Here is a 13,395-nt window from a genome sequence, read left to right as displayed (position 1 = left end):
GAAGGGATGAGTGGGAATGGCCTTCCTGGAGAAAGTCTGTCACTGAGATAGGGAGAGTGGGGTCTGGAGAACAGCACTGTGGGTGGGGAAGGGCTAGAGCGTAAGGAACAGAAAAAAGGGGATGTAATTGGGATGTAAGCCTCTATATGACTGGGGGTTCTGTAGAGGAACAGAGATCATAGGATGGATATACATTAAAAGGAGATTTAGCACATGTGCTTTGTGTAGCTAACAATCGGTGTCTCACACTGGAAAGATCAAAAACCCAGGATCCGCAGTCCCTCCAGACCTGATGCTGAGGTCCCAGAGGATTCCTGGAGAACTGCTGGTCTTCGGGCCATGCCATACCAGTGAAGGAGTACAGCAGCAGCAACAGTAGAGTAGATGGACTTGCCAGCAAGAGTGGAGCCAAGAAGGCAAAGCCACAGCTTTCTCCTTATCTCCTTTTACCACTGCTGCTCACATGTTAAGTGGGTCTTCTTGCTCCAGTTAACCGGAGACAATCCCTCCCAGATATACGTAGAACCTAACCTTAATTACTCAACAGTCCCTCATAAGTGTTTTTGGAGGCCTGCCTCCTAGGTGTCAAGTCAGCAATCAGTACTAGCCATCACATCCCATCAGCCCATTTCTTGGGAGTTTTGTCAAAACACGTATTGCCAGGCCTCATCCCAGAGGCTTATACTCAATTCGTACAGGGTGGGCACAAAACTATGCATTGCTAACATCCTGGATGATGTCCATAGTGTGGGACACATTCTCTTGAAATCAGAGCCCTGGTGGGGGTCAAAATGTATGGCATAGTGTGAGGTCCATGAGGCCATGAGGAGTTTAGATGCCACCTATGGCCCTGGGAAGTCATAGAGAACCTTAAGCTGGGCAGTTGTGCCCGATGTAGACCCAGCTTGTGTTCTTGTTGGGTTCACCTTTTTGGAATGTGATGGCCTCTTTTCAGCTTCGCAGCATTCTGGCTTCTGAATAGAGAAGGAGTCACCCGGAAACAAAGTGGAAGGAAGCCAAGGCACTTACATCACCAGACCAGCATCTTTCCCCAGTTCCCACCTGGGGTGATGTGACCAATTCAGCTGCCACTAACAGAAGAGAGTCGCCATGGTGAGGTTTGTGGAAGGTAAGGCCAGCAGGGATATCCACAGGGATATCCCTGTCCACTGTGTTGTGTTCCTCCTAGGGGATCACACACCCTCCATTTAGGATGACCAGTATCCCTGAGTCACAAAAGCACAAAATCATCATGTGAACATGTCTCCTAGACCTATAAGCCTGTCACACCACAGTGCTTACATTCTAAAGCGAGGCTGGTGCCAGGTAATACAATTTAAATTTGAAATGTCCCCCAAAAGTGATATATTGAAAACTCAATAAGAAAAGTAGCAGTGTCTGGAATGCGGCCTCTGAAAGGTAACTGGATCATAGGACTCTGACCTCTTCAAAAGGTTAGTGCATTGACAGATTCGTAACTTAATTGATTCCATGAGACAGGCTTTGCTATAAAAGTGAGCTCTCTCTTTTTCAGTATTAGTACTTTGTATATACACATGTGGCTTGTGTATATGGGCCCCTATACGAATGCAGGTGTGTAACGCCACAACACATATGTGGAAGTCAGGGGACAATGTCAGGTGGCAGTCCCTGCCCTCCACTTTGAGACAGGGTCTCTGGCTCAACTGCTTCATAGTCCAGGCTAGCTGGTCTGCAAGCTTCCAGGTCCTCTCCTGTCTCCCCTCTCGCCTGCCCACAGTGGGATGGTAGACATATGCTACTGTGTCCAACTCTATATGGGTCCTGGGCATCTGAAGGCAGGTCTCACATTTTCACATCAAGCCCTTTACCTGCTAAGCCACGTTCCTATCCCAGGTCCTCTCTTTTCTTGTTGCCTGGCGACCATAAGGGGAGCATCTCCCTTCTGCCACACACTTTCTGTCACGATATTCTGCCTCACCAAAGACACAAAAGCCACTAGGCCAGTGGGCATGGACAGAGACCTCAGAAACCATGAACCCAAGCTGCCTTCCTCCCCCTAAGTTGGTTTTCTCAGTGGTCCTGCCCCGAGCAGCAGAAACCTGACTACAGCTTTAGACAAATAGAACAGCTTTCAAATAGTGTGCTATGCTATAAGAAAGTTAGCTCTCTTAAAGGGGACGAGAGGGAAGGGGAGGGGCTTGGAGGGAGGGGAAAGAGGAGAGGGGAATAGAGGGGAAAGAGAAAATATCACATTTCCCCTTACCTCCCCAAGCAGTGGAGGGGTTAAGGGAACCAGTGAAAAGGGACATGGTAGGGAAGAGAGGTGAGGGGCAGAGATGAACAAAGTACAATTATATACATGTATAAAGACGCCCTAATGAAACCCATTGTCTTACGTTAACTTAAAGTTGCAAAACACCTCTCAAACCTGTTGCTCTGAACAGGCCCTGACTCCCCAGTGGACAGCCTGGGACGTGTCCATCCTCAGAACCTAGTAGGCTGAAGAAGGCATGTGGCCATAGCAACTTGTGGCCGACGATAGAAGCCAGCAATCATGGACACCTGTGACATGTCAGGTACAACTGCAAGCCCAGACATGAGTTCACACAACACTGACCAAACCTCTGCCATGGTCTACAGATGGGAACACTGAGGCACGGAATGGCTCAGCAGCTTGGCAGAGGGCACACAGCGGGGAAAGGGCAACACTGGAGTGCGGGGCACAGCAGATTGCAGAAGTGGCTATCACTCCCTGGCAGAGTCTTCCTGAAGTCCACATCATTCTTACCCCTGCCTGAGCCTTGATATTAGTAAAGCTAAAAACCCCATCCTGCCCGGCCTGTAGCCGGAAGGTATGGACTGTCGGTAGTGCTCAGAAAAGCCGATGCCTGAATCTATCTACCAGACCTTTCACACTGAGAAAATAAGGACATTTTCTTTTAATAATGCTACAGAGAAATAATGAAATGGTACCATTACAAAAACATAATTAGGTCTTCAGGAAAAAATCATCTCCGCTGGAGTCCTATAAAAAGACCACAGGTGTTCGTCATTATTTTTTATTTAGCAGACAGTTTTAGCCATTGTTTGTTTTTTCCCCCATCTATTAAGTTCTGGTATTTTAAGATGATTTGTGTGTAATAATAACAATAATTTCCTGTTTGCCTGTCAGTTGTGAGCCACTTTAATTACAGATATTCATTTTCACAAGTTAACTTGGTAAACATGCTCATTTGTTATGTTGCCTGTTCATTAAATCAGTTAGCGCAGCTAGTAACTGTGTTAAGTATTTGGGTGTCTGTGTTCAGCAGTGCATCTTCATTCATTTCCAGTATGATTTGTTTCGGAAACAGACACAGACTCCCTGTGAGTCCCTGCTCGGTGTATAGGAGATGCCAGTCTTCCATTTCCACAAAACCTGCTGCCCTGGACCAGTGGTTGTGTCTATCAGCTTCGCGCATCACAGGCAACATCATGAGCTCACACTGAATCGAAGTGCCTGTGTTTGCAGGCAAGATTTGATACACTTATACAAGGCAGGATCTGAGAAGACCCGTTTGATGCATGTCCGACCGCAACCCAACCCTTGGACAGTACATGTCACCCACTCTGCAGAGGGGGAAGCCCAGGCCACTGTGGTTGTTGTAAACAACCCTAACTTCTGTCAGCAGCTAATTATTCCAAAGACAGGTATCAAGGCGTCTACTGCCTCACTCAAGCATTTGAAGGAGAGGTATCCAAGAAGCAAAACTGAGTATTGAGACTGAACCTCTCAGCCATTTCAGTACTGGACCCAACATGAAGCATACTTCATTCTTGCAGCAAATGTGAAGAGGTGTGTGAAGGCAGGTCTCTCAACAATGAGAAAGTGCACAACCAGGGAAGATGGAACAAGGGGGAGGGATGGAGGCCTGCAGCTCCCAAGAAGCTCTGCTATTTGTCTTTTGAGATTTTGATGCTTCTTTGCAGCGAGCCAGTCCCTGACACCTAAGTCCAAACACGCTCTGAAAAATGCACTTTGGGAAAACACCCAAAGTGCTTGCTTTCTTGTTTAGTCCTGTTGCCAATTTTGTTTGGCTCTTGTTTTTGTCTTGTCTCTGTGGCTCTAGAGATTAAGCATAGAGCCCTGAACACACTGGGCAAGAGCTGAGCTACATCCATAGTTCTTGAACAATACATTTTTAGTCATGGCGGGTGCCGTGATGGTGGTTCCTTGAAGTGTATCAGATCTGGTACACTCTAGGTTTTCTGGAAAGGAGCCTCGGGTACCACCAGAAAGTCACCATTCATCAGACAACTACTGATCAGATATTTTATTCAGAGATGTCTTTTGCAGAGACTGAGATTATTACTGGCATGTGAAATCAGGACTGAGGGAATAAAAGGTTGCTGGTAGCTAAGTCACAACACTCAAGAGGAGGGAATTCATCAGTGCCGTGCTTCCGTTGAGAGGAACTCAGGCCAAGGTGTCAAGAATGGGCATTCAAAGAAGAGAAAAGGCTCAATGAGCTGCTTCTGGTGAATCTTTCATGATTACCTGCATGATCGCTTGTGGTTGTGCTAACCTTCCCCGAAAGAGCAACGTCCACAGCTGGACAAGCTATGAGAAGAAACAGCATGAGCAGAACTGACCAGAGGATGGACAAGAGGAAAGACGGTGTTGCTAACTTGAATTTACGGGACATCATCCTGGTAGAGGCATCAGATGCTGAGGTGCTTTGAAGTCCCCAAAGGGCAAGAGTGACAGCACCTAACCTTCCCAAGCCAATCTGAAAAGGATCCCAGAAAAGGCCCCCACACTATTTCTTCAAGGTCCCTGACATGGCTTCCTATATTAGTTAATTTTCTGTTGCTGTGATAAAACACCATGACCAAGGCAAATTACAGAGGAAAGAGTTCATTTGGGCTCACAGTTCCAAAAGGATAAGAGTCCATCATGGTGGAGAGGCAGAGCAGTAAGCATAGGGGAAGGATCAGGAAGCTAGAGACCACATCCTCAACCACAAGCACGAAGCCGAGAAAGCAAACTGGAGATAGCTCAAGGCTTTGAACAAAGCCTAATTCCAGTGACGTACTTCCTCCAACAAGGCTGTGCCTCTTGTAATAGTGGCCTGCATGCCTTGGCAGTAACCAATAGCTCTCCATTTGGAGTTCAAGCTCACTCAACAAGAGGGAAATTATGTCTGGTACTGGAAACCTAGCCAGCTACCCAGGACTAGTGAAGCCATGGAACTTGGAGGAGAACCTGCAACCACCATTTTACTGGACCAGCACAATTATACTACCATGTAAATATTTATCCTTACACCCACAGAAAGTATAGGTCTCATCCCTCATCAAAGAAAAATCTCTTTTTAACAGAGACCATTACAGAAAAGCACAGCCCATCAAAAGGCGAAGTGACCATGTGATACCCAGCCCCAGGTGATATGTTTACAACACAACTCCATCACCTAAGGCTCAAGGATCATAGTGGAAGAGGAGACAGATTGTAAAAGCCAGAGGAACATGCCGGGCGGTGGTGGCGCATGCCTTTAATCCCAGCACTCGGGAGGCAGAACCAGGCGGATCGCTGTGAGTTCGAGGCCAGCCTGGGCTACCAAGTGAGCTCCAGGAAAGGCGCAAAGCTACACAGAGAAACCCTGTCTCGAAAAACCAAAAAAAAAAAAAAAAAAAAAAAAGCCAGAGGAACAGAAAGTCTACTGTGAAATTGCATCTCTTATAAATGCCAGAGAAGCTCCACCCACAAAGTATCAGCAACATGGCTGCCTAAACAAGACTTGAACAAGGACATCAATAGACATGCTAACATGGAAGGAGGAATACTCATGGGGGTTTCAACCTAAAACAAAGAACTCCTGGTACCTAAGTAAGGCTGAAAGTGGGAGGAAAAGTCTTCCCCAAGGAAAAACACCAAATTTGGTGACCAATTTGTATGAAAGTGAAAAGACTAAGTGGTCAGCCCTGAAATCATATACATACAAATAACATTATATGCACTGATCAAGTTGTATTTATATATTTAGGGGAGAGAGAGGGGGGGACAATAAAAGAAACAGGACACGAATTAGAGAAAGAACAGGAAGGCTTGGAGGGTGGAAAGAGAAGGGGAAGTAACAATGTCATTATATTTTGATCACAAATTAAAAAGAATGTACCCCCTAAGCCTCCCCAGACAGTGACACCAACTAGGGAGACCAAGTGTTGAACTAGCTGAGTCTATGGGGGGACATTCTCATTAAAACCACTGCATCCTCCACTTTCTCTCTTTACTGTTTCAAGACATGTTGATGGTCTGCATCCACTCACTGCATGTCTACCCTTTGAGTCCTTGCATCCTGTCTCCTTTCAGGCCTCATCAAGCTTTTGGTCAACGCTAGAAACGCATTCTGTCATTTCAATTTTGAGCTTCTCTGGGATGCCGTCTAAACCATGGAGTCGTGAGTTGGGTGGGTAAGTAAGTAGGAATTTTTGTAGTAAAGCCCCCAAAGAGAGGTGGATGGTGGTGGGACTCACAGTTTGTGTAAAAGTTATAGTCTTAGAAGAAAGGAAAAGGAAATGTCGGAGCAGACGACAGGAGCACTGGGGATCTCCATTCTAGGCTTTCATCTTTCCTGTAAAGTGTGAGAGTGTGGAGCATAAAGACAGAAAATCACAGGCATGAACTGAGTGGTAAATATTTAGAGTCGGTGAGGCCTGCTACCTGGGAGACTTGCTTTGGGGAACTTTTATGCTGGAGTTTAGCATGTTGAACCTACCCTGTGTGCATTCTAACTCCTCTGATAACATACCTGATCCTGACTTGGGAACCCTCAATGGATTCAGTCTTATTAGGACAATCTATCAAAGCGTCATACCCTTCTCTGCCTAAGAGGAAGGCATGTGACTTAAACTCTGCCAAGTCCCTCCACTGAGTGCGAATCCTGAATACATACATAGAGACTGAAGACTGTGAAATCTTTCTTGGAGTAGTTTCCAGAAGTGACTGTCATTTAACCCCAAGGCCAAGGAACCACTCTGCTCTCAGGCCTCTTTCTGAGATTTTGCCAACCACTCCACGTTGTTCCAAGAAGTTCTATTTCCTTATATTGGTCGGAGCTGAGTTCCTTTGCTCACAACTTTGAAAGCCCTACCATGGCATAATTACTATGGGGTTTTATGCCAAAACACTCATTATATACTGGAATCCAAAATACAGGCACTATACCTAGCCTACTAAACATCATGGGTTAGCCTAGCCCACCTTAAGTTAGTTCAAACACTTAGCTCACAGTTGGGCAAAATCATCTAGGTCCAAGAAGTCTACTGATACTAAAGTAGGAGTATCTCATGCAAGTCACTGGATGCTGTGCTGAAAGTGAAAACCAGAGCAGTAGTTATGGGGAGAGATGCTGGCACCACCATGGATTTTTTAAATTGTGAATCAAACCATCATGCTGGAAGCATCTGCAATACTGACATTAGATTAAAAGTAAGCCATGTGGGAAAAGTAAGACCCTCAAAGCCCAAGCTCCACACTCAGCTCTGTCACCGCCCCTAGGACACGGGCCAATCCAAGCAAACGTTCACACTTATCAAGCTTTGTGTCTCATGAGTCTAAATTGAGCGAGATTCGCTAATAACTCATCTTTTCATAAGTAGCTGTCCGCCATCTCAGGTCTCCATCCTGTAATCCTCTAGGTCTCCACTGAGCCCTGAGCTGGAAGGATTTTAAGCCAAGAAAAACCACACCCATTCTAGCAGCCTTCATAAAAATAATTCTAAATCCATCTGTAAAATATTTGTGTTAAGCAATGTCTTACCCTTGGGCAAAGAAGGGTAACTCTACTGTGATTTTTTTTTTCATTCTTTTGGCATCTGCTCATCACTTCACTTTCTTTGAGAAGAAACATAGTCAGGACATGATCTATGACCTCAGGAAGCTTAAAATGATTGAGGGAGGTGGTGGATGATGCTGCACCAGCCCTGATGAGCCTGAAGCAGGGAGAGCATGACTTCCTCGCCAGTCTGGACTACAAAGTGAAACCCAAGCTCAAAAAACTACTATTGATAGTTAGGAAAATACATGAAATTCCTGCAAGATATTTCCAAGAGGGTTGGAGTCACATACCCAGCACCAAAAAGATATTAAGTAAGTTGATCAAATGTAGAGCAATATACAAGCACCTGATGTTATATGGACAAAAACTTTAAGAGTTCACAATAATGAGATGATCAATACTTATTTTGTAACCACTATATACATTTACTACACAGAACCTTGATATAGCCTTCCATTCTGAAACTGTTGCTTGAAGAAGATCAACTGGACAGTGACAATTTGTATTTTGTAAAAGAATATTTCCATCTTAAGGAAATTGTATTTAAAGAGTCATCTTACATTTAAAATAGATCTTTGTGGTGCAGTTTAATTCTTATGTAAGGGTCAGCCTGACCATGGCATCCCACAATGTAAATCCATTCAAACCCTGCCCTGCCCCTTAGATGCAAGTAGAAAATATCTAACATGAAGCTGTCTCAGGACACCAGTTACTCGCCAGACTGTCAACACGTCGAGGTCTGAGTAGCACTGGGACTCTTGTTTCTGGAGGCAAGTTCACCGGGAAGATCACAATCCATTAGGGCATAATGAGAGCCTTCTGGAATGGCCAAGTGGATGAGACTTGGGAAAACCTGAGCAGGGAATGCTATAAAATTAAAATGCAGTGGGGGCGAACCGTGGCGGCAGATAGCATAACCTTCCTGGTGTCTTTAGCAGTGTTAATGGATCTACTCAGGGCACAGATGGTGGTTTTCAGAAAAGTCATTTTTTCTCTAACAAATTCATGACTAAACTAAAAAGACCAGTATCAACTTCATTATGCTTTCCAATTGACTTGCTTTTAGGGTTATTCTTTTTATTACAGCTCTTAAGCTCCCATTTCTTTTTTAAAGCACTTCTTTTAATACCAATTTTCACAGCACTAAGAAATTTAGCACTCTTCAGTGGCTATATTAATGGGAAGGACTGTTGGAGGCTGGAGAGAGGCATGAAACACATGCTACTGGACTAGTCATTTCTTATCTCCTCCACCCCAAGTTAGAACGTGGATTCCAGGGCTGACAATCAGACAGAGGTCCACGGAGGTAATGACAGAAAGCCAGGCACATTCCTTCTCGGGGAGATGCCCTTGATCTGAAAACACCCTGGTTAGGACACAAGGCACACTCCATATGCTCTTCTCCGCTGTGACTTTATGCCAAGCCCCTCCTGTCTGTGTGTGACCAGGAAGCATTTCAAGTGAGCAGAAAATCTAACCCATCTCACAAGCATCATTTTGGGTGAGCATAAACACAAGGAGAAACAAAGCTTGTCTCCTGCAGTCTAAGCCAGAGCTCTGCAGTCTCTGCGTACCAGACAAGGAGGTTCTTTCTGTCATGAGGCTGACTTGGAGCAAATCAGATTCCATACTACTACTATACTATTTATAACAATACAAAGTGAAGCAAAATCCCTCACAATGGGAAAACAACTCGGTGCACCTGCTCCGCTGTTAAGAAGAAGAACAAGAAGGGGGAAAAGATGAGGGAAAAGCATGTACAAATGAGGAAGATGGGTAAAGTACAAGTGGCATCGTTTTTTAAGGTGCTACCAACAGCTGTTGTATGGCAATGGGATTACACATGTGCTTAAGCACTTTAATCCTTCTATTTTCTGGTCTTAATTTGTGTGTTTACATAAACTCATAATGAAAACGTGAGTATTTTCTCTTCTGTGAAGAAAGGTCAGTGGTCATACGGAGATTCTGAACTTTGCATTCTGCGTGAACACCTCTGTGACCCCATTTTTGAGCTGTTCTAAGCATCACATTGAAAAGCCACCTTTAGCATCAAAGCTGCTCAGAGCAAAATTCTCATGCTCTAACCCATCCACTTTATAGATGGGCAAACTGATGTTTGGTTAGCCCTTTCCTAAGGACCACTTTTAATGAGCTTCCTCATTTCTCAGCCGGATCAGTTTTTACAAAGCAAATCTTTGCTCTGCCAGAAATATCTAAAACTCAGAAAGGAAAAAGAGTGAAAATACAGATTCCACTCAAACCAGACATAGTGAAACTGTTTTGGTCTATTGGGCCATTAGGTTCTGTTCTAGCTTCCTTTCTGCTGCTGTGATAAAACACTCTAGCCAAAAGCAATCTGGGGGAGGACAGGTTTGTTTCAGCTCATGACTGCAGATCACAGTCCATCCCCGAGGGAAGTTAAGGCAAGAACTCAAAGCAGAAACTGGAAGGCTATTCCACCCAGCATTACCTCTGTCCTAGAACCTCTTCACAGCCAAGGATAGACAGCAGAAAACAGAGGAGGATGCGGGCCTGCTGGCTGCCCACCACCTTCTATCAGCTAGCTTTCTCACACAGCTCAGGACGTCATGCCTACAGATGGCATGACCCATGGGTGCCTGAGCCCTTCTGCATCAATTCATAGTCAGGACAATCCCCTGAAGACATGCCCACAGGCTGATCTGACCTGGGAAATTTCTCAGGAGAGGCTGTCCTCTCAGATCAAGGATGTATGAAGGTGACAGTTAAAGCCAGGCAGGACAGGCTCCAGAGCCCACTCACACCCAGCCACCATTCTCCCTTCAAGGGGACCACGACGCACATTTCTTTTTTTATATGAGATCCAGCCTGGCTTCCAAAGCCCTTTTCTGAGGCCACTCCTGCTCATGGGCTGTTGTGTGGTGGCATGTGCAGGTTTCTGCAGCAGAGAGCCCTCTTATCCCTAGTGGGCTAAGAAAATCCTGGGATCCACCTTTGCCACTCTTTACCATGCCCTGTGCAGTACACACACAGGTACCATCTGTATCGAGCCATGGAGCAGCCGACGATACCTAGAACACAAGATCTCAAATGGAACACTGGAAAACTGGCTTAAACTGATTCTGTCACAGAAGGGAGCGTTGGACTATCTGAAGAGAATTAAAGTGCTTTTCGGTGACAGGGTGACTTCTTTAAGAATGTTTTTCTCCCTTCTTTCCTCTGAGATACCATGTTCCTTTGGAAGGTGGGGAATTATTTTGTATTCAACCTGTTTTTAATTTTTATCTCATGCTAAGAGAGAATAGTGATCATTCACAAAGAGTGTTTAATGACTGTGAAAACGTGATTGAACATTTCATATGGCACACTCCACCCAGGAACTACCAGTCACCAGCACAGGAGTCTCTCTCCACAAAAGCCAGAAGCAGGCCTCAAGGGCTTTGTGTATAAGGGACACAACAAAAAAAAAGTCACAAGAACAAAGAACTGCAATGAGAGGTACCTTTAGAGACAGGAAGAAATAAAGGCTCTGAATGTGAAATATTTGAGCACTTTGAAATATGCTTTCAACTTCTTACATTCTCCCATCATTTCTCAAATCCTAGTTTTTAATGAGAAAACCTCAGATAGAAAAATACCAGAAAATCTGAATGAACAATCAGGAGAGTCCTTAAAAATCAGCGACATTAAAAGAAGCAACACACATCTGTAATCAACCTTTGAATCAACACAGTGCTGAAATGTAGAAAGAAAAGTGTTCTTTGTTGCAGGCCATGTGCAAAGTTTCCCACTCAGTCACATTTGATGCTGCTGCATTTATCTCATTTTAATTCTGACTTTCTCCATAGTCTTGCCTGCAGCAGAGGCTAATGGAGAATGGGGCATCATGTTGGGAGGGCTTTGTCTCTCCCATGGACACCCAGCACACATGGGGGTGGGTTGATGTTATGAAGATCAACCTTGGTCATCAGTTTCTCGGGACTGAGAGACAACTAGGAGATTCATTTCTGAGCATCTGAAAGGAGGAGACCCACTCTAAATATGGGGGACACTGTCCAGAATATGGCTAGGGACCCAGACAGAACCAAGGCAGAGAAGGACATCTGGCACTTGAGGCTTGCTCTGTACCTCTCTGCTTCCTGGCTGCCATGAGTAAGCAGCTTCCTCTGCCATGAGCTCCCATGACCTTGAGTTCTGCCTCTCCTTAGGCCCAAAGCAATGGAGGTACCAACTTCTGACAGCATCCCCCAAAAGCATGGACGATGGTGCATCTTTGTTTTCACTGGTATCTTGTCACAACAGCAGAAAAGATAACTAGCACAGATGCCCGTACTCCAAAGCACTGATGAAATATTCCTGAGAGTCCGAAGCACAGACTGGATAATTACAGAGACATGATCTCGTCTCACTTTCAGAAACTGACAGCTACAAAATTCCCGATTCAGAAGAAAGAGTCACCAGACTACATTCAACCAGGAATCTCCTCCCCTCCCCTCTCTTTTCCTCCCCCCTCTCCCATTCCCTTCCCCTCATCTCCTCTCCTTTCATTCTGTTTCTTTTCCTCCAACCTCAAGGACCGCTCTTCTTCATCAGCATTTCCCTCAAGGCCATCTCTAAATGCTGAGACAATGCAGACTTTAACTTCAGGGATTTTCTTCTCTTTCCCATTCATAAACTACATGGCTGATTTTACCCCGTGCCTCCTGGGCTCTAAGTACTCCATAGCCACAGGAGCCCTGGGCTATCGCAGGCATTGCTGAGACCAAGTGCACTGGCCTATTTGTCAACAGTGCTGGGGCAGCCCATAGCCTAGTCTCGCCACACCTCCTATTGCCGGTGCCTGGATCTCTCTCCCTGAGGGCTGCTTCTGTCTGCTAGAGGCTGCTGCACCTGCACACGCAGCAACAGGTGTGGCACACCAGAAAAATCATTTCCTCCAGGAACAGCCTTCAGGCTGTGGCTACAGGGGTGAAGGGTTAAGTAACCCAAGCCCTTCACCAACTAGGTGAAGCAGACCTGAGGCGCATGTGCTACTCTGACCCCCAGAATCCGCTGGGGATCAGGCTCGAGCAACCTCCAAGGTAACTTGCTTACTCTACTTTGGCTGGCTTCTTCAGTCTACCTCCATCTTCCCACTTCCACACCAGTGTTTCCTTGAACTACATCCCAAGTGATCTCCAGATACTCAAATCCTCATCTAAAGATACTCAAACTAGTACAGAATCTCTACACATTTGCATTAAATCCCCTCCCCACCTCCTCACTCCAGGCTTCTCCCATCTCAAAGAACAGCATCCATAAACCATCTGTCCAAACCACCAGATGGAAACTTTTATCCTCGGTGTCTTACTTCTGGCTGTTCACACAAATTCTGGAGCCTGTGCTGCTCAAGATCAAGCAGCTGTCAGCAGGTTGGGTTCCTGGTAAAGGCCCTTGTTTTCAATTGAGTATACTTGAAGTGTCCCTCAAAGTTCTAGAATGTGGTTAGCTGTTGGCGAGACAGCTAGAAGTTAAGAGCATATAGTGCTCGTGCAGAGGACCCAAGTTTAGTTCCCAGCACTAATACCAGGTACTTAATGACAGCTCCAGGGGAATCATCACATTGCCTCAAACC

The 13,395-nt window shown here is 45.4% G+C and overlaps 1 long non-coding RNA gene across 1 annotated transcript; it reads left to right on the top strand.

Moving 5' to 3' along the window:
- Positions 1-866: 866 nt before the first annotated feature.
- On the top strand, positions 867-3,197 carry LOC143273137 (uncharacterized). Its single transcript, XR_013051050.1, has 2 exons — positions 867-1,129; positions 2,427-3,197. It is a non-coding gene; the product is annotated as an uncharacterized LOC143273137 (long non-coding RNA).
- The last annotated feature ends 10,198 nt before the right edge of the window (positions 3,198-13,395 follow it).

Source organism: Peromyscus maniculatus, chromosome 5 (assembly GCF_049852395.1).
Source record: "Peromyscus maniculatus bairdii isolate BWxNUB_F1_BW_parent chromosome 5, HU_Pman_BW_mat_3.1, whole genome shotgun sequence".
Taxonomy (NCBI): Eukaryota; Metazoa; Chordata; class Mammalia; order Rodentia; family Cricetidae; genus Peromyscus; species Peromyscus maniculatus.
The sequence above is the reverse complement of the archived record's forward strand: the minus strand, read 5'-3'. Positions and strand labels throughout refer to the sequence as shown.